Raw genomic sequence first — 22633 nt, forward strand, 5'->3', positions numbered from 1 at the left:
TGCCTCCACAAACCTACACACAAACGTTCGGGATCCCTGATAGGCAGAAGCAGTGATACATTTCATTCAAATGTCAGACAAACAAGCTATTAAGCAGGTGGTCATACTGTTTTGGCTGATCAATGTAAATGTTTCACATATTGCCGGGTACGTACCGGCTGATTATAACTAAAGTGCACCCACTCATCTAGGTCCTGCGTGGGCTGCAATTATCGTACAGCGGCGAAACTTGTTACATTTGCTAATGCATTAATGCGGAACCGATTTACACTGGAACGAAATTTGTTCCATTTATGGGAGCCGGATGCAAATCTGCCGCTGTGCACTGTTTTTATGTGAGTGTGACATCTAGGCCGTCATCTGACAAGCCATAGCGTTAGTGAACAGCATAGCTACTGAGAAGAGAGACTGTGCGCTCTTAGTGAAAATTTTCTATGTGAACGGCAGCAATTATATGCTGTATTGAGGAGTGCACCTGTGGTCTAGGGGTACAGTGCGGCTCTCGCAGCCGAGCGAAGCAGACGTGCAGTGCGTGCTCTCCGCCTTCAGCGAGGGCCCGCGCACCTAATTTACTTTCTTCGGCCGACACTAACGTGACACCGTAGCGTTACAAGACCATGGCAAACCAATACAGAAGTTCAACCTTGAAATTTACATTTCGGAACGACTTCACCCGACCAAAGGCGCTCGAAGTCGAACGCTTTTTAAAAGAAGAAGCCAAGATCCCGGCTGCCGACATTGTCGGCATTCACTTTTCGATCGTCAGTAGCACGGTCTATGGAAAGCTCATAAACGAAACTACATGCGACAAGGTGCTTCGTGAGATGAAACAAGAACTCCGCTTCTGCCACGCAGATGGAAATGTTGGCAACGTCGAGGTCGGCCATGCCGCAATGGGATTGTGGACTATACGCATATTCGAACTTCCATTTGAACTCCCGGCGGCAGAAGTTGTAGCGGCGCTCCGCCCCTACGGCACGACACACGAACACGTGGCTGAAAAATGGACCCAGTTTAAGACGTATCCACTACTCAATGGAGTACGCCAAGTGTGCATTGATCTCCAACGACACGTGCCATCATCTTATGTACAGATAGGAGGATGCCGGGCCATAGTTATTTATGACGCCCAGCCGAAGACGTGTTCTGGATGCGGCAAGGAAGGTCACCTTCGTTCCGAGTGCCTCCAGCGTCGGATCACACAACTCCCACCGAAGCCAATTTCTTTCATAATTTCCGAAGTGCCCTGTGTTATTATTTTGTGGCTGTTCCGTATTTCTATGTCCCTCTTCCCGTATTGGAGCGCGAGTGTCCTCTGAAATACGTAATTCTTGTATTACCTGTGTCAGCTGATCTTGTACTTCCCGGATTTCTCTTCGGTGTTGCGTATTAATTTGATTCAGATTTTGTTTGAATTTCCTAATTTGTTCGCACTCTTCTGTGTCATTACAGACTACCGGTTTTGTGTCATTCAGATTATCATCTACCTTCGTAGATAAATTATTTAGCTGATCCGAAAGTTCAACTACTTTCTCTGATAATGAACTAATTTCCTCCATGTGTCTTTCTGAACCAATTTTCAGAGTATCTACTGTGTCCTTTAAGTTCTCTTGGGTTTTTGCAAGTTGCGTAACCGAATCGGTAGATGCAACTGAGTCAGTTTTAGCTTGCAAGGTCTCATGATTTTGATGAACAATAGTTTGAAGTTCTTTTATGGCTGCTTCGTGATTCCGTAATGCATTTTCATGCCGCGAAAAAATAGGTTGAAAATGCTCACAAATCTGTGTTTTTACGTCATTACAGACTTTTTGACATTTCGATTCAATGTTATGTAACTCAGTAGTTAAATCTTCACGTATTTGTTCAAGTGTGGTGTCTAACTTTTGAAGCTTTTGCTGTGTTTGTCTCTGATTTTGTTCCATTGTGTCTAACTTTTGAAGATTTTTTTTCGTTGTGTCTAACTTTTGAAGCTTTTGCTGTGTTTGTCTCTGATTTTGTTCCATTGTGTCTAACTTTTGAAGATTTTTTTCCATTGTGTCTAACTTTTGAAGCTTTTGTCCCATTTGTTGCATTAATTGTAATAACAATGCACTGGTGTCTGAAACATGTTCCTCAGTGCTATTCGGCAATGCATTTGAACCGGCAATATTCGCAGTTTGAAAAGCAGAAAATGTGTCTTGACTTATTTGAGAAAACGGTGAGGATGCAAAACCTGAATCTACAGTATTTGCAAGATTGTGTCCTGTCATTTCGGATTCCTGAGTCAAGCTGTTGCCGACCGATCGATTGATAATGCTTCCCTGTTCACTAAATGTTTCACTGTCTACGCCATTATTTGCCGCCCGCTACATTTCCCTATGCACAATTACCAAATTACTACTTTGAATGTCTGTTAATTCGTTACACAGTGGTGCTGATAAGCTACGCTCGTCGTCACTATTATTTCTCAGTTTACTTTGGAGCCTAGTGTTACGTTTTTCACACGCCATTATTGTCACAATATTTCACACGATAACACAAAAAAGCACAATTTGAAGAGCAAAAATAAGAGAACACATTATCATAGCACTGAAAAAAAAATCTAGTTAATTGCAAGCGGAGCTGCGAAATACTTGGTGCAAATTTACATGCATGCCACAACTGTTTTACTGTACAACAATGAAAGACTGCAACTACAAAGGAGATTCTCTCTACAATTACGCGCTAGCAATAAACTAAAGCTACACTAATTACACAAACTACAAGAAAAAATGAGAAGATTCCAGTGAGGTATCCTCGGCTAAGGGTCGCCATATGAAACGTCCCCTTAAAACAATTATACACGACTGTGCTTAAACTGACACACAATGTTTTTAGCGCGACGCAGTCTGACTTTCAACAATCCCTACAAAAGAATGGCCCTGACTAACATTAACCTATACCTTTCACAAATCACTTACCTCACAAAAATCTTCGTTACTCGAACTACTGCAATACAGCGAGCGCCACTACTGCCAGGTAAATAAAAGATTCTAACTACTGAAGGCACTAACTACTGATAGGCATAGTTAGCAAATGAAAGATTTTGATAGAGAACAAATGATGTATTTACCTTAATAGTCATAATATATATAGCAGTTCATGACATCCAGTCTTACAAATTTCAAAACTCCGCCATTTCTCTCCCCACATCCACGACTGCTGGCGGCTCACCTCCAACTGCGCAACGCTACGCGCTGTTCACAGCCAACTGCCCAACGCTACAATGGCAGACAACAATGCAAACCAGCCACAGTCTGCACACAGCACAGCCAGTGATTTTCATTCAGAGCGCTACGTAACGTTGCCAATAAGAAAACATAAACAGCCTACTTACAAAAGTAATGAAAATCAGTACTTTAAAGACACACAGGACGTGTGGCATGTAACTGAAAAAGTGTCATGATGATCTCTTCACTGTCAGAAGATTCCGGATTAGCCCCCATTCGGATCCCCGGGAGGGGACTGCCGAGGAGGAAGTCGCCATGAGAAAAAGATGGAATAACGAACGGACTGACGAGGTTCTGTGGGTCGGGCGTGGAATGACAGGACTTTAAATACGGTAGGGAAGTTAGAAAATCTGAAAAGGGAAATGCTAACGCTCAATCTAGATGTAGTGGGGATCAGTGAAATAAACTGAAAATAAGGCCGGGTTTTCTGGTCAGTTGAGTGTAGCAGAAAATGGTATAACGGGAGTAGGGATCTTTATGGACGGTAGGGCTGAGAGTGAGGTACTTTGAACAGATCGGTATTACGGTTGTTCTCATCAGAACCGATAGCAAACTAGCACTAGCAACAATAGATCAGATATACACGCCGACGTCGCAAGTCAAAGATGAAGAGACTGAGAAAGTACTCGAATATGAGGACATTGAATGGGTAATTAAGTACGTAAAGGGAGATGAAAATCTAATAGTCATGTGGGACTGGAATACAGTTGTTGGGGGAGGAGCAGGAGAAAAGGTTACAGGAAAATATGGGCTTGGGAAAAGGAGTGAGAAAGAGGAGAGACTGAGTCCTGCAATAAACTTCAGCTAGTAATAGCGAATACTCTGTTCAAGAGGGGGAGGTATACTTGGAAAAGGCCGGGAGATACAGGAAGATTTCAGTTAAATAACATCAAGGTCAGGCAGAGATTCTGAAATCAGATACTGCGTTGTAAGGTATACCCAGAGCAGATATAGAATCAGCTCACAATTTAGTAGTGACGAAGAGTAGGCTCAAGTTTAAGAGAAGAATCAATGTGCAAAGAAATGGGATAGGGAAGTATTAACGAATCAAGAGATACACTTGAAGTTATCTGAGGCTAAAGATACTGCGTGAATGAATTAGCTCAGTAGGCAGTTTAGATGAGGAGGGAAGGTTAACTCTAAAAAGGGCAATCAGAAACGTTGCAAAGGAAAACATAGGTACAAATAAGGTAACAGCGAATTAACCATGGGTAACAGGAGGAATACTTCAGTTGATCGATGAAAGAGAGAAGTATAAGAATGTTCACAAAAATGCAGGAATACAGTTACTTAGGAATCAAATAAATCAGAAGTGCAGGGAAGCTACTACGAAATGGCTGAATGAAAAATGTGAAGAATTCGAAATCGAAATGATTGTCAGAAGGACTGATTCAGCATACATAAAAATCAAAACAACCTTCGGTGAAATTAAAAGCAAGGGTGCAATGGGAGTTCCGCTGTTAAAAGAGGCGGAGAGAGTGGATAGGTGGATAGAGTACCCTGAAGGCATCTATAGGGGAAGACATGACTGATGAAGTGATATAAGAAGAAACAGGAATCGATATAGAAGGGACGAGGCTAATCTCAAAAGTAAGGTTTCCTATTTTTTATAAGTACATAGACCTGTTTATTTCTACAATGGTTTACATTAGTTTACAGCTTGAACATTTAGCTATTTTTCGACATAATCACCATTTCTGTCGATGCATTTTTGTAAACGCCCTTGTCATACCAGCTCGCCGCCATGCTGTTCAGAAAGTTATGAACTGGCGTGATTGTTGCTTGGTCTCAGGTGTAAAGTGGTATGCCCAGGTTTCGTCACCCGTGACAACTGAGTCCAGAAAGTTGTCCTGTTCGGCTGCAAGGCGGTAAAGAAATGCGCGGGAAGCATCAACTCGTTGCCGCATGTGGTCCTCAGTCAACATACGAGGCACCCATCTTTCGCACACCTTCCGGTAGTTCAATGTTTCCGTTAAAATTCTGTGAGCGGTGCTTCGGGAAACCTCAGGAACCAACGTGCAGAGATCATCCAGGGTGATCCGCAGATCTTCACGCATGCTTTGCTCAATCTTCAACACTGTCTCCTCAGAAATTGACAGTCTCCCGCTCCTTTGTTCGACGTGAATTTCGGTCCGACCAGCTGCAAACTCTCTACACCACTTACGAACATTTTTGACATCCATGCACGACTCACCGTACACTTCCGTCAATTGGTGATGGATTTCAGTCGGCGCAGTGCCCTCTGCGTTCAAAAACTGAATAACTGCGCACAATTCGCACTTGGTAGTGACACCCAACGGGAGCTCCATTCTCAACGGTTGCCAAGCCAAGACTGAGCGCCTCAGCGCGGCGCGCGCATATTTATACACAGCGCGTGAAGCACTCTTCATAACGGTGTGACTAACTGCCACACAAACAGAGTTCTGTACTTATAGAGAGTAGGAGACCTTACTTTTGGAATTACTCTCGTATGTGGGATCCAATATTAGAACCAGAATTTGAAAGAGCTTTGGAAGATTTAAAATCAAATAAGGTAGCAGGGATAGATAACACTCCATCAGAATTTATAAAATCTTTGGAGAAGTGACAACAGAAGGACTGTTCACATTGGTGTAGAATGTGTTAGCCTGGCGATTTACCATTTGACTTTCGGAATAACATCATCCACACAATTCCAAAAATTGCGAGAGCTGACAATCATCGCACAATCGGCTTAACAGCTGATGCATCCAAGTTACTGACAAGAATAATATACAGAAGGATGGAAATGAAATTGAAAAATATTTTAGATGGCGATCACTTTGGCTGCAGAAAAGGTAAAGGCACCAGAGTGGCATTTCTGACGATGCGGTTAATAATGGAAGCAAGACTAAAGAAAAATCGAGATACGTTCATAGGATTTGTAGTCTTGGAAAAAGCGTTTGACAATGTACGAGGGTTATTCGGAAAGTAAGGAACGATCGGTCGCGAAATGGAACATTGCAACATTCCCACAATTTTGAAGCTCTGCCCAACGTATTTAATCTTCTGTGACTTTAACTGAATACATCATACTCAGAAAACTTATGCATTATCTTTCTTGCTTAACTGAGCCCATCACGAAGGCTAGAGGCGGTGTTATACGGTATTAGTGTGATGTCTCATGGATGTCGTCATCGTGAAGGACAACAGAGAGTGCCGCATGCTCTCATGCGAGAACGATACGAGCACTGGCCAGAGTTCGAAAGGGTCCTCAGTGTGGTTATGTATGCAGGTGTGTATGTGTCCAATATTCAGGCATGAGGGGTGTTTGGCTGTGACCTAATGCGACTGAGGGAAACCACAAACATCGTGATTGTTCTGAGCGACATATCACGATCACACCAAATGGAGAATAGTCCTGAACAGACCAATAAACATCGTGTCTCCTTTACATACCCCCCCCCCCCCCCTCCCCCAGGCAATCTAAGCAGCAGCTAGGCTCTTGAAACGCGATGTGTCACTACAACACAAACAGCTTCCTTCGAAGTAGAGTGGGCTGCTAATTACTGGCGTCACATCATTGTCAATGGTGAATCTCAGTTCTGCACTACCCCAGACGACCATTGTCTGCGAATATGGTGCCAACGAGGCAAGAGGACATACACTCTACGACATACAAAAACATGTACCACAAGAGAATTATCGGAATGGGACGGAAATCGGCTGATATGATCTACGTGTACAGACAAACAAAGGATTACAATTTCAGAAAAACTGGACGATTTATTAAAGAGAAAAGGCTTCATAAAGTGAGCAAGTCAAAATCGCCTTTGTTCACTTCTGGCCATTATACAAGTGGCTCTTCAGCTTTGCATTGATTGACAGAGTTGTTGGATGTTCTCCTGAGGGATATTGTGTCAAGTTCTGTCCAATTGGTGCGTCAGATCGTGAAAATTCCAAGCTGGTTGGAGGGGCCTGGCCATAATTCTCCAACCGTTCTCAGTTGGGGAGACATCTGGCGACCTTTCTGGCCAAGGTAGCGTTTGGCAAGTGCGAAAGCAAGCATTGGAAATCCTCATCATGTGCAGTCGGGTATTATTTTCCTGAAATATAAGCCCATGATGGTTTGCCATGAACGGCAAAAAACGGGGCGTCGAATGTCGTCGACTTATTGCTGTGCTGTAATGGTGTCGCAGATGACAACCAAAGAACTCCTGAAATGAAAAGAAATGGCGCCCCAGACCAGCACTCCTGGTTGTAGGACCATATGGCAGGCGACAGTCAGGCTAGTATCCCATCGTTGGCCAGAGCGTCTCCAGATCTTCTCTGATCACCGGGGCTCAATTCGAAATGACTCTTGTCACAGAATTTTACTCCACTCAAACAGATTCCAGCCAGAATGTGCCCAATACCACTGCAGATGGGCTTGTCGGTGTACAGGGATCAATTTCAGTCGCCACAACTGACGCTGTGAGCTCAGTCCCCTTTCTGTGATCCGCTTATTAGTGGTCCTTGTGGTCACTGAAGCACCTTTTGCACGTCAGATCGATAATAATGATGAATCCTCGACTCTGAGTGCCTCTCTGACGATTGTTCGGTCCTCACATTCTTTCGTCTCTCTAGGTCAACCGCTGACATCGTGTTCCGTCACGGTTCCTCCATTCCTATCGACATCGTCGCTTCGCCGACTACTCCAACTGGCTTCATCGAGCCCAACTACATATCCTCTCTCAAATGCCGATCTCTACATATATTGTTCATGTCCCTATCCGCGAGGCATAGTTACTGTCCAACTGAGTTCACAGAATGAACTTCGGAAAGACTTTGTGCCGTGGTATCGACATGTCCCTTGTGTACCTTCCTTGCCGGCAGCGCAGTGAAATTGCCCTGCAGCATCACACACATTAATCCACTGGCAGCCAGAGCTCTTCATAGAGCGTCGGTTTCTTTACATTTTCTTGTAAAAATTTGCAAATTTGCAAATTACCCCACTACCATTAACGGGCTTTGCAAAACGGGAACTTTTGTTAAAGCGTAAATTAAAGAAGCTTTCACGCTACACACATACATGTGTAATAAAGATGGTTTCTGAAACACCATTTTTGGAAAATAAGTTGTAAACACTGTGCTATTACAGTATGTGCAACATACTTAATTAAAATATCTAAACGTTCATTATTATTCTAATTATTTGGTGTACATATTTTTGTTGTATGATGTTGCCGTGTACCTCTGGTGCCTGATGTCCGGCACACCCTCCACACAGCAATGCTCTGCAGGTTGCCGTCGCGCCAGACTCCATCAACCAACACTGCTCGACTTCACTATGCCGTCCGTTGCAGTATGGAGGGCGCCACGATCACTGCACACAGCCGGCACTATTTCGTATCCGCGAAGCCACGCGAAGCTGGCCATCCGCTGGTACCCCTACTCCGGGCGACTTCTGTAGGACTGCTGCCTGCAGCTCTCCAGCAGAGTGTGCCGCCGAGTCTACCGCCGAATAAACAGCGAGTCTCCGATACACCACTACCGGACGAAGACAGGGCCAGTGCACCACCGATCGTGACCACAACCGAGTCCGACCTTGGAGAGTAATCGATAGTGACAGATTGTGTGCTTTCTCTAGCATCTTCATAGAACTGTATTCATGGAGTGACAGCTATTCTCATCAGAACAGGACGATCTCTTGTGCTCTTAGTAGAGATTCAGTTTCTGTTGTTCATGTTTTCTTGTTGCTTCCTTAGAGAAATAAATTCAGCAGATCACGGCTATCTGGAAACTGTCATCTTTGTGCATGCACCATCCCACAACGGGGGCTTCAGATGCAATTAGTTATTGTTTTCAACTTGTTTTTTAAGTTTATTGTTTCACAAATGCGTAGTCTGTTAATTGAAAATAATAAGTAATTCGTTACTATGATACAAAATCGTCACAATAACGATAATCACTAAAGAAATGCATAAAATACAACTTTTTGTACACAAAGCACACAAAATAAACGACATTTCTCCACATAACACGCACAATGGCCAAGGCAATAAAACAAATTCAGCAGGTGTTACAAATTATGGCTGTCGATCCCCTAAATATCCTGATTTTCACCAGGAAAATTTCAGTACTTTATAAGGGAATTGACTATGTATTAGACACTGTAGCTTTGTTATATTGTTGCCGGCCGTGGTGGCCGTGCGATTCTAGGCGCTGCAGTCCGGAACCGCGGGACTGCTACGGTCGCAGGTTCGAATCCTGCCTCGGGCATGGATGTGTGTGATGTCCTTAGGTTAGTTAGGTTTAAGTAGTTCTAAGCTCTAGGGGACTGATGACCTAAGATGTTAAGTCCCATAGTGCTCAGAGCCATTTGAACTTTTTTTTTTTTTTGTTATATTGTTTCTCAGGTGAACTGAATCTGAAAATCTCACGAATTTCTTCCGACGTCGAAAACCGTATACGTTCGGCGGCTGTACCTGCCCCGTGAAGCCTTCTGGGATCACCAGATGAACTTGTTCTCATGTACGACTCTTAAATTGTTATTTCCATCCCAGAAATCTAACAATTCTACAGATTTTTCTTCTTCAGTGAGAAAGAAAACTTTTGTCAAACACCTTTTGACGTGGTCAGACGTTAATTTACCAGATTTAGATGCCGTCACAAAAACATTTGGGGCTTCAAAAAGAAATTCTTTAATTCTCAGCCCAAATTCTCCATTAGTTTCTTTTACAACTAAAAGCAGCTTGCCAGCCGCAGGGACGGCAGGCTGAATCGTGTAACTGTGGCTAACAGATGACAATGACTAGCACAATGGATTCAGCTTTCTTTTCAACCTTTTGGAACATATTAAGTCCAGAGCGCAACTCCAAGTTGGAACCGCTCTGATCAGACAGAGTTGGACATATTTTCAGCCCCCAAACCGCTGGTGTGCTCAGTAATTTGCACTAGAAATTGTAAAATGATCTGGTCGAGATCATTTTCATCAATTGTATAGTGTCTAGTTATTAATATTGTTTTTTCCGAGATATGATCCCATACGCCTTTCTAAAATTCAATACCTTGCGTTGAGATTATGTACCGTAACGTAAATAAAAAGGTGTGAGATAGTGATGTAGTCTTTTGCCCCTACTGCAAGCTTTTCGTCGATGAAGCAATGATGTAAATAAAAAAGAAAGTTTCCAGAGTGGAACTAAAATTCAGGATTAAACAATATGATAATATTCGCTGGTGACATTGCTTTTCCAGTGAAAGAGAAGAAGAATTACAGGCTCTGCTGATTGGAATGAACAGTCTAATGAGTACAGGATATGGATTGAGAGTAATCCGATGAAAGATGAAAGTAATGAGAAGTAGCAAAAATGAGAACAGCGAGGAACTTATCATCAGAACTGATGGCCGCGAAGTAGTTAAATTAAGGAATTCTGCTACCTAGGCAGCAAAATAACCCAAGACGGACGGAGCAAGGAGGACATAAAAAGCAGAATAGCATCGGCAAAAAGGGCATTCCTGGCAAACAAAAGTCTACTAGTATCAAGCATAGGTCTTAAATTGGGAGGAAATTTGGATGCTAGTGAAACATGGACTGTGACAAAACCGAAACAGAAGAGAACAGAGGCATTGAAATGTGGTGCTACAGACGAATCTTGAAAATTATGTGAACTGATAAGGTAAGAAATGAGGAGGTTCAGTGAAGAATAGGGAAGAAAAGGAATATATGGAAAACACTGACAAGAAGAAAGGTCAGGATAGTAGGGTATCTGTTAAGACATGAGGGAACAATTTCCATGGTACTGGAGCGAGCTGTTGAGGGTAAAAACTGTAGAGGGAGACAAGAGATTGGAATACCTTCTGCAAATAACTGAGGTGCTACTCTGAGATGAAGAAGTTGGCACAGGAGAGGAATTCGATGCGGGCGTCATCAAATCACTTTTGGAGGTCATTGTCATGTCGATGATACTTCTGTAAAGTCCAGCAGTGTACTACCTTCATCTTATCAGGTTTTGAGCCATCATGAAGAACACACTTTGCACAACGATGCAGCTGTTTCCTTGATGTAACTTTGGGATATATTTGTTAGGCAATGACGAAAACGACCTTTTTTTCTTGTTTCTGTTTCTCCGAAGTTCAACTGCAGAGTTCTTATATGCGAAATTTAATTCGCCTTCTGAAGAAAGACATTGCCTGGGATGAAGGATTCTCTGAAGCGACCAGTGTACTCTTTTAAGGGAGAACACTGTGTCTCGTGTGGATATGTACCCTGGAAGACGTCCTAACATGATCATGAGGTGAAAAGTGACCATTCTAGCCATCACAGGTGACTGGAACTCAAATCATTTATCAGATGGTTATAATAAGCTACTCATAGAGGTCTAATGTGGGCTGTAATTATTGTATGGCGGCGAAACTTGGCAAATACGCTAATTCACTTATGTAGACATGTGTGTCTGGACTTCTGCAAGATAGGCATGGCTTACTCTACCAAAGGTGACATCCGCCTCTGGTTCAGTGGTGCCGAATATCGTACGTGTAACTGCGGTAATAGCGGACATATCAGTATCCATTGCAGTGCAGACTGTAATGTTCTACAAAGGCATTGCATATTTCTCGTCGCGATGTTAGGGATCTGCCATCATCCGTGTCCACGGCATATTCCAGGACTCTCCCTCATCCTTTGCTTTCGTTGATGATGTGACAGATCGAAGGGCGTTCTCCTGTAGCCCGGTCTAGTGTCCATGCGCTGACTACTGTGCCTTCGAGGCGGCGTCGCATGGCGGACGAAGTTTCAGACTTTGCTCGTTGCCCGCCGCTTTCGGTCCGGAGAAGACACTTGTTCTGCGCATATCCGTAGCACCGTGAAATAGAAGTCCATCATCTGACGTCACTACACTGCCTCATATGTCATCATTGCACACTGTAGAGCGGGTTTGGCGCTATCCATCCATTAACGTATACTCTCGAAGGCGTCGTTCGCATGATCTCCAAATATCTTCAACGGCGTCTAGACAAGGTGGGTCTCTCAGGCGGGCAACGCTCGTTTAGCAAGGACCGCGGTTACGCCACACCTGCTACCGCAGGAGAGAGATCATACATATTAATGTCGAATGATCAGTGTGCTGTAAGCCGCAGTTCTGCTTCAAGGACATCAGCGTTGAGACTGCGTGTAATATAAATTTGCTCGAGACGACAAGTGGAATTACTCGTCTTATGGGTGTGTCCAGGACGGAGGCCATGGACATGCTCCCAGGTGTCAACCAAACGCATATTTTGCACCAACATTCGCAGTTCTGGGCAGGGGGCATATTTTTAAGTGCAAGTACACAATTAAAATTACCGCCTAGGATTAAACAGTCGTGTCGACCTTGGAAGAGCGGGGCAATTTCCTCTGCGAAGAAGCGGGTAGACTCTCGTCTCCTGTCTGTACCGGACGGTGCGTAGATGTTGATGAGTCGTACATCAAGTATTGTCATTGCTAATCCCCGCAGCGACGTCAGGTACAGTACACCCTGTGCCCTAATACGTCCTTTGTGAAGTATTTCTATGCGGCTGCCAGTTGCTGAGGCGTGTGATACGTAGAATTCGTACACATATATGACAGGAAATTCATCGACGTATACTTTTTGATGGAGGACGATGTGGATGTCTGCCGTTTGTGGCATATCTTTGAGTGAAGACATTTTAATCTGCGACCGTATGGTATTGATATTGATAGAGGCAGGCCGATATGCTTGTCTTCGGTCTGTACCATGTGTATCGTCCATGGGAGCTCACGCCGTCTGTTGTACTGACAAGTTACGTGGCTCTGGCCTGTCGCCGTCGTTGGTTATAAATTTAGGGAGACCGCTCCCGCCGCGTCGCCTGTTGCGATCGTCACTGGGTCCCCTTCATAACCATCATCTCGGACTCTTTGGGATAAGTTTGCGTTCGGCAGGATCTATGCAGCCCCGTCTCTCTGTGTCGGCTCTTCTACTACCTTGGATTGGCATCGGACTGCTCGTAACTCTGCGTTGTCGAGCTTCTTAGGTATCTCTTGACGTATGCTGCTGTCGAGACAGTAGTGTCTAAGGTGGCCGTCTTCCTTGGTCGTTTGTTGATCGTTGTCCGACGCGGTGAGGTGTTGTTGCATGGGGGCTTAATTAAAAGGAAAAAAATGCAATGATTTTAGTAACTGTGTGACCGGTTACGAAGTCTCGTGACCGGTTGGCCCTGACTAGTATTAGCACGCAATCTGACTGCATAAAATAAAAATAAAGAGTGACAAGGAATTTCCATTAACACAATTGATTAATTAAGTCCCATGCAACTATAAAAGCTACGAAACAAGAAAGCACAAGTGTAACTGTTCTGTGTGTGGTAGTGTGACTCAACGTACATGTATCTGGCTCGGTTCTTTCTCAATACGACAAAATATTTAAAACACCATTTACAATGAACTAATTGAAAAACCACAAATACTATAATTGCACATAGAAACAAGTCTAATAAATGAACACGAGCCAGATGGCTTGTTGACTGTTCCTGTGAGCAAGAGGCATTGTCATTAAAGAAAACTGCAATACCTTTTTACCTCATTATATATTGACGAAAATTTTCCATTACACCAGCATCATAAATCAAAATCCCATCTCCTTTCTCAAATACACTGTGACGATTACAACATCTTCCATCTATACATTACACCAACCGAACAGCATCTAATCACTCTCCCAACAGAACAACAACTGCCCTCGACATCCTCTCAACTACAACTGCACCAGTGGAAGCGGCGGAATAATAATCTTTGCCGCAATCTTTGGCGCTGTGACTCAGTGTAGCCACCTTTCATTGTTTCTTGTGACATTTCTGGGACGACAACTTACACGTGTGCGCTTCTGTATACGTGTGTCTGCCGCCAATGCAGTCTGAGACGAAGGCGTCGTTGGCATAATCCGATTTTGGATGACCATTACCTCTTGCGATCTCTGTGTTGCAGGTGTCGCCGCCACCATCATGCTCGTGTCGTCATACGCCGTCGTCGGCTTTTCGACGGGACTGTCCAGCTGTTGGGTGGCGTCAATGTTCAGTGGGACAGCCTTCCGAAACACATTTACATATGTGAGAGGGAGGGATATCGCCATAGGTCTTACTACAGCTACACCTGTTGGTACTAGAACAATTCTTCGTTGGAAACATGCTGAGTGTACGTGGCCTTCCTGACCGCAACCTGAGCAAGTCTGTGGCTGACTATTGTAAATGACTATCGCTGTGCAGAATCCAATTGTGAGATAAGACGGCACATGTTTTGATAGGTCGATCTGTATTTGTCGCACACCATTAAGTACCGGGTACGTCGTAAAGGTTGTCCATTTTTCTGCTATGTGACTGAGTATTGTACCATACGGCTGTGGCGAGGCAACCACGATGTCAACCGGAACCTTCGTGGTAGCTCGAACTCTCTGACAGCTCGTATTCCAAGCAACGCACGATCAATAGCTACCGCTCCAACATAGCTGTCAGAATCTTTAAATTTAAGTCCATCTTTGTGGTCGCATACGATCCAGCCACACACCATGCCATTGATCAGTTTGACGTAGATCACGCTGCTTGTGATAGAGAAGTGGATTCCAATCACATCTTGTGATTCAGTTTTAATTTCTTCATATACAGGGTGTAAATTTTAAATTGACAAACCAGAATAACTCGAAAAATAAGCTTCACACAAAAAAATTTGTAGAATCCAATCCGAATCAGCAGAAAAAATTAGTATTTTGGTCAACATTTGTAAAACTCTAATTCTTGTCTCTCAAACCCAACCCTATGGGGAGAAAGGGAGAGTTTTAGTTTTAGCGAATCAAAATTTACGAAGTAAATAAGCATTTTTTATTTATCTGTAACCATTTCCACGCAATAATGACAACATGGATTTTCTTGAATTACAGCGACAACTACCAAGAACCAAAACAAACGTTTAAGAAAAAATGTACGTAGTTTTTTATGTAGAATCTGATTCTACAATAAAAAATTAGGGTTCACATTTGTAGTTTTAAAGTTGCCTCCCTCCCCACCCCCAAGCGGCTGGGGTGGTGGGTTAATTTTAGCACCAGCAGATGTCCCCCTCGAAAATAATCAACTTTGGATTCTACACATTTTTTCGTGTGAAGCTTATGTTTCGAGTTATTCTGGTTTGTCAATTTAAAATTTACACCCTGTATAAATAGTTCCACTTTAGATGCCTTCGGTCGTGCAAATTATTTATTAAACCTGCACTTGATGGTAGACTGTCGGTACGACTGAGCCGTTCTATATCGAAACTGCAAATACTAGCGGAGACTAACACGAAGTAAGCAACCGTGTGCGCGCGGAAAGGACGTAAATAGAAGTCCGAGCCGGACGACTGCGGAAAGCAGACTACGGTACTGCTATCAGCAACATCGGGATTTTGTGCGGAATCGGCGACAAGGAGTGAAAATGTGTGCCGGATCGGGACTCTAACCCGGAATTCTTGGTTACCAGGCAGCTAACCACCGCGTCACCCATCACCAGGACAAAGTGTTTATCACAAATGCACAGACTACCTGCTACGGTCGCAGGTTCGAATCCTTTCTCGGGCATGGATGTGTGTGATATTCTTAGGTTAGTTAGGTTTAAGTAGTTCTAAGTCTAGGGGACTGATGACCTCAGATGTTAAGCCCCTTAGTGGTTAGAGCCATTTGGATTTGAACAGACTACCTCGGAACGCTACCCGACCGACTCACATTTCCACCTATCCACAGTCCCGCCTGTGTCCTCCATACTCGCTAATTTTTAGATTCCCCCTTGTAGGTCGAACGATGTCGTGGATCTGCACTGAAGGTGGTGGATTTAATGCCCATCGAGGCGAAGCAGTTGTATGAATGTGTGGTGTCTGTTCTTTCGGACATGGTCCGAAAAAACATGAGAGATTGTTAGTGGGAGAGCTTATTGTTGTCAATACCAATTCATCACAACGAAGAAGGTAGCGCATTCCAGAACGATAGCTTGCATACCGGCCACAGGAAGTGTGGGAAAACAGCGCTAACCGTGTCTGTGCACTGCGCGCATTGCTGCCCTCTGCATGTATGTAGCTAACGTTAAACAAGAATGGATACGAAATGCTTGCTGGCACACTTCTGATCCCTTCTCTTTCCATGGATAAATTGAATATAAGAGTATGTTTTCTACCACTGCGGTATCCGCGTGGCGGTTACCTACGCCACTGCCTGCCAGTGTTTAGGAGAGCCACACGGGTGTTACGCCAAGCGTCATCGTCGGGGGATCCATCGGGCATGTCAACTCTCACTGAGCGCTACTCGTAAGACTGCCATTCTTAATTCAGAGTGAAAAGTATCTGTAACGCTTGTGGCTGATGGGGATAAATTTTGAAGAAATACTTCTCAGGAAACTGGCCATATCTAATGTAAAACTTAAAAATTATATTGAAAACGTTAATTTCTTCTGGATAGTTAAGATCACTGTCCCAGGCACAGCCTATGTTATCCACTAGAAGTCACATTCCACAGATTTAAAAGTACATTGATCAAATAACAGAACATACCAACCAACGACACCAAACTCTTTCTTTCATGAAATAATTAAAACGCACTCCCTTAGCAATGGTACAAGCATCAACCTCCCATCACACTGAATTCTGCATACATTTCTGGAGTATTTTGTCCGTTATGCACCCTTCCATAACAAGGGCACAAAAACATTTGCTGTTTTGTGTAAGGATTGGATACACAAAAGTTTTCAAACGCCGTTGCAAATCATAGTCTAGTGAATTTGTGCCCCAGGACGTGGCGGGTGTTCGGTTTTCATTTTACAGCTCCTTATACACTGCACTGTCACACAACATTACCAACAAATCTATTTTCGAATAATTTTTCTCTCTTCTTCTTGCTCTTATTCTTCTTCGTCTGTGTCTTTCTCAGTAGATCTAGGGGATCGGCGTTATACGGGTTGTGGTGATGTTAATGACAGTTGGTGACCAGATGCCCTTTCTGAAGTAACCCTCCGCCCCTCGACCCTCTGGTAACGGGATTTGATGATCCCACGTGTCTGCGTCTAGAGTGGATCTCATGTCCAAGTGTGAGTCGAGACATAAGTTCCAGTACGGTGGTTAGCAAATTGCAAGTGGGAAACCGCCTTAAAACGACGCCCAGACTGTCCAGCTCACCAGTCCTCGTCGTTAATTCGCGAGGCGGATTCGATTCGGAACAGGCTCGCTTCCCCGTGTCCCACAAACGGCCCGTTAATACACTCGGCTATCCAGATGAGTAAGTCGTCTTCCTCACTATCTGTAGAATTAAAGGTATCTTAGACAGAAACAAAACATTTTTAATGAAATAAAAGAAAAAAGTAACAGTCAGACACTATTCCAAATTCTACGAGGGTCACTCCAAAAGAAACGCACACTATTTTTTTAAAATCCATCTTTTATTCTACATGTTTGAAAGTTTTCCATTGTGTAGATACATCCTTTAGAAACAATATTTTCATTTCTCCACATAATTTCCATCCCTCTCAACTGCCTTACACCATCTTGGAACCACCGCCTGTATACCCGCACAGTAAAATTCTGGACCAACCTGTCGGAACCACGGGCAGCATGCACAAGGGAGTCATTATCTTCAAACCTTGTTCCACGAAGAGAGTCTTTCAGTGTCCCAAAGAGATGACAGTCACATGGAGCCAGGTCAGGACTGTAAGGCGGGTGTGTCAGTGTTGTCCATCCGAGTTTTGTGATCGCTTCCATGGTTTTTTGACTGACATGTAGCCGTGCATTGTCGCGCAACAGGAAAACATCCTGCTTTTGTCGATGTGGTCGAACACGACTCAGTCGAGCTTGAAGTTTCTTCAGTGTCGTCACATATGTATCAGAATTTATGGTGGTTCCACTTGGCATGATATCCACAAGCAAGAGTCCTCCAGAATCAAAAAATACCGTAGTCATAACTTTTACAGCAGAATGTATGGTTTTGAATTTTTTTTTTTCTTGGGTGAATTTGCATGATGCCACTCCATTGATTGCCTCTTCGTCTCTGGTGAGAAATGATGGAACCATGTTTCATCACCTGTCACAATTCTTCCAACAAATTCATCTCCACCATTCTCGTACTGTTCCAAAAGTTCGCTGCATACCGTTTTTCTTGTTTCTTTGTGAGCCACTGTCAACATCCTGGGAACCCACCTGGCTCAAACCATTTTTAACGCCAACACATTCAGTATTCTGCAAACACTTTCTTCCCCTATCCCAACGTAGCGTGACAATTCGTTCACTGTGATGCGTATGTCAGCAGTCACCAATTCGTTAACTCTCTGCACATTGTCTGGAGTGTGTGCAGTACGAGGCCTGCCGCTGCGAGGACAATCCTCAATATTGCCGTGCCCGCTTTCATCAAGTAACGTGCTTGCCCACAGACTAACTGTACTGCGATCGACAGCAGCATCTCCATACACCTTTTTCAACCTCTTGTGGATGTTTCCCACTGTCTCGTTTTCACAGCACAGGAATTCTATGACAGCACATTGCTTCTGACGAACGTCAAGTGTAGCAGCCATCTTGAAGACATGCTGTGACAGGTTGAACTAAGTTTGAAAACAAGAGAGAAAGATGTATCTACACACTGTAAAACTTTCACACATGCAGAACGAAAACTGTATTTTTACAAAAAATTATGTGCATTTCTTCTGGAGCGACCCTCGTAAAAATTTTAAAAATTGCATCGCTGTGTACCTCACGCAGATTATATCTTATTTCATCTTGGTTACCTATGACTTCACACGTTAGACCCAACTGAGATCGCTTCGTAGCATTTTTAACCTGTATGTCATGATCCACAAAATTACAGTTTATCATGTAACTGGATGTTATCGGTTTCTTGCTGATCGGTACCGAGTGGTACTCGCAAAATTTTACAGGTACCTGAGAATGATGTATATATGCAGAGTGAAGAGACGAATGAAAATTCGTACGAAGCAACGATTTGAACCCGGGACTCCTGCTCACTAGGTAGATGCAATAACCGCTACGCCACTGTGGCACCCTGGACTTGGAACCAATTTTCATTCATCACTTCAGTTTTCATATACATATAGATGTCTGAGGCTTGAAAACATCTCTGGAACCGCATAGTTTCATTTTAAAGAACCTATGCCTGGGTTTCAGCCAGGTTCCCCCCTTCGTTCCAATGAAGTTGGAGAGCCTCTGCAAAGATGTTCGATTTTAGGGGGAAATCTAAGTGGGCGGAGACATGAATGGGAATTTGGATTGTCAACGGAGCCGTGTAAGAATAGTCCGCGCCATTGTGCCGGGTTAGCATATTAGTTAGTGCATCTGCTTAGAAAACCTGGGTTCAAAGCCCGCCCTTGGTGGCAATTGTCGTTCGCTGTGTCAGTCTGCATATATACATCGTAGTCGTCTGAGACTTAAAAAGGTCTCTGGAACCATAGAGTTTCATTTGATTACTTGAGAATGAAACCGATTGTGAGAAAACAATCTACGATATAAGACAAATTGGAGCGACTGATATCAGCAAACATGCAGTCAATAGTTGCGAAAGAACTGCGGTGTTTAGATAAGTGACAACTCCACCAATACGTCATGAAAAATTTCATAAATGCTTTACGTGGTAAAGGATGGTCAGGCGTTTAGTCCCGTAACCACCCTCAATCAATGGCCAGCGATCCATCATTGCAACGTCTGCCGGCGAAATAGCTAGGGCCGCAGAGTCACGGAAAAATTATTACCAGCATAACAGAGAAGGAATGAAACGACTGACCTTTAGTTGGGTCGCAGCGCACAGTGAGTCTATAAAAGGATGCGGAGTCGGCGAATTCCTGCAGGTTTCCTTTTTAGGCACACTATGCGACGGCTACAGAGCCGTTGCAGCTTTAACGGATACCGTTATTCGAGAGCGCTCGCTTTCTTCTTTTCTTATGGTTCCATCCCACAGATTGGGGTCATTCGTCGAGTTACGTATGCTTCTGAACCGGTTACCTTCTGTTTCGGTAAATGTGAAATATTACGCACAATATTTATTCTCAAATTCTGTTCGGAATTCGCCTGCAAGAGCCGCTACTCATTTCTAATCTCATCCATAGTTGTAGTGACACATCTGCATCAACATACATACTCTGCAAGCCATCATGCGGTGGATGGCGATGAGTACCAGGTGGTTATTCACTTTCTGTTCTCCTGGCGGAAGGGGCGAGCGAAAAGCGACTGTCTCTATTCTCGCGTACAAGCCCTGATTTATCTTGTCCTCGTGGTCCCCATCCATGCAAGATGCACGCTGGTGGCAGTACAATCTTTCTACAGTCTATCGCAAATTCTGGTTCTCTAAACTTCCTCAATAGTTCAAAAATGACTCTAAGCACTATGGGACTTTACATCTGAGGTCATCAGTCCCCTAGACTTAGAACTACTTAAACCTAACTAACCTAAGGACATCATACACACCCATGCCCGAGGCAGGATTCGAACCTGCGACCGTAGCAGCAGCGCGGTTCCGGACTGAAGCGCCTAGAACCGCTCGGCCACAGCGGCTGGCTCCTCAATAGTGCTTTGTGAAAAGAACGTCTTCTTCGCTCCAGAGATTCCATTTTGAGTTCGGAGAATATTTTCGCGTTACTTAAGTCCTGATCGAACCAGTCGGTAACAAATCTAGCATCACGTTTCTGAATTACTTCGATGATTTACTTTAATCCGGTAGGGTGGCTATCATAAACTCACTAGCAGCACTCAAGAATGGGTAGCACTACCGTGTGTGGGCCCATTCATACGACGGGCGTTCAGTAAATAATACAACACATTTTTTCTCGGCCAGATCTGATTGAAAAAAATGTGGAATCTGTAGCAGGACCTCTTCGAATATTCCCGCTTCAGCCCCTATGAAGTTCCGGTAGATGGCGGCGCTGTATGTGGCCTTCAAAACCGTGTCAGTAAGGGAAGTGCGTTCCAAGCGAAGGGCTTTCACCTTTTGGCGGAAAACCAGAGAATCGCACATATTCATAGGCGCTTGAAGAATGTCTGCGGAGACCTGTCAGTGAACAAAAGCACAGCGAGTCGTTGGGCGAGGTGTCTGTCATCATCGCGACAAGGTCGCGCAAACCTGTCCGATCTCCCGCGTGCTGGCTGGCTGCTCACAGCTGTGACTCCTGCAGTGCTGGAACATTCTCATTCGACGTCATTGACGGGTCATAATCAAACACCCTCGCTACAAAACTCGACGTCTCTATTGGTAGTGCTGACACACTTGTCCACCAGCGGGGGTATTCGAAGTTTTGTGCCAACTGGGTTCCTCGTCGCTAAGAGAAGACAGTAAAGAGCAACGAAGGATCACCTGTGAGGGATTGCTTGCGCGTTACGAGGCTGATCGTGACAATTTTTTGTCGAGCTTCGTCACAGGCGATGAAACATGTGTTCTTCACTTCTGTGAAACGAAACGGCAATCCGTGGACTGGCTCCACACAACCTCTCCTCTGAAGATAAAGTTCAAAGCTTCAGCCTCAGCCGGTAAAGCCAATGCGACGGTCTTCAGGGCCTCTGAAGGGGTTATTCTTGGTGTCCTCCTTTATGATGCAACGATCAAGTTTGAAGTGTATTGTGCTATCCTCAGATTTCCAGAGGGTGGACAGCGGCACCCACGGTGACAGAGAAAACAATGGCACTGAAGAGGAACAGGAGGAGGAGAAAGACGAGATGTAACAGTAAATAAAACACTTAGAATTATAAATCAGACATAACATGCCAAAATGTACTGTCAAATTGTACACATCAGTCAAATAATAGTTAAGGATAGCGAATACTAGCAACGGCCTTGCCGCAGTGGATATACCGGTTCCCGTCAGATCACCGAAGTTAAGCGCTGTCGGGTGTGGCCGGCACTTGGATGGGTGACCATCCGGGCTGCCATGCGCTGTTGCCATTTTCCGGGGTGCACTCAGCCTCGTGATGCCAATTGAGGAGCTACTCGACCGAATAGTAGCGGCTCCGGCCATAGAAAACCATCGTAACGACCGGCAGAGCGGTGTGCTGACCACACGCCCCTCCTATCCGCATCCTCAGCTGAGTGTGACACGATGGTCGGTTGGTCCCGAAGGGCCACTTGTGGCCTGAAGACGGAGTGCTTATACCGAATACTAAAGTAAATGTAGTGTAAGGTGCCGGCGATCTACTACTAACTAAACTTTTTCGTTGTGACTGGCGTTCAACAGGTCGAAGACACCATTTCGAGGTATTCATCGCCAGTCACTAACAAATCTCTCCTCTATTACCGAGCGAGGTGGCGCAGTGGCTAGCACACTGGACTCGCATTCGGGAGGACGACAATCCCGTGTCGGGCCATCCTGAATTAGGTTTTCCGTGATTTCCCTAAATTGCTCCAGGCAAATGCCCGGATGGTTCCTTCGAAAGGGCACGGCCGACTCCCTTTCCTAAT

The 22633-nt window shown here is 44.3% G+C and overlaps 1 pseudogene; it reads left to right on the top strand.

Moving 5' to 3' along the window:
* Window positions 1-22002: 22002 nt before the first annotated feature.
* LOC124727553 lies at window positions 22003-22120 on the top strand (annotated as a pseudogene).
* The last annotated feature ends 513 nt before the right edge of the window (window positions 22121-22633 follow it).

This window comes from Schistocerca piceifrons, chromosome 1 (genome assembly GCF_021461385.2).
Source record: "Schistocerca piceifrons isolate TAMUIC-IGC-003096 chromosome 1, iqSchPice1.1, whole genome shotgun sequence".
NCBI lineage: Eukaryota > Metazoa > Arthropoda > Insecta > Orthoptera > Acrididae > Schistocerca > Schistocerca piceifrons.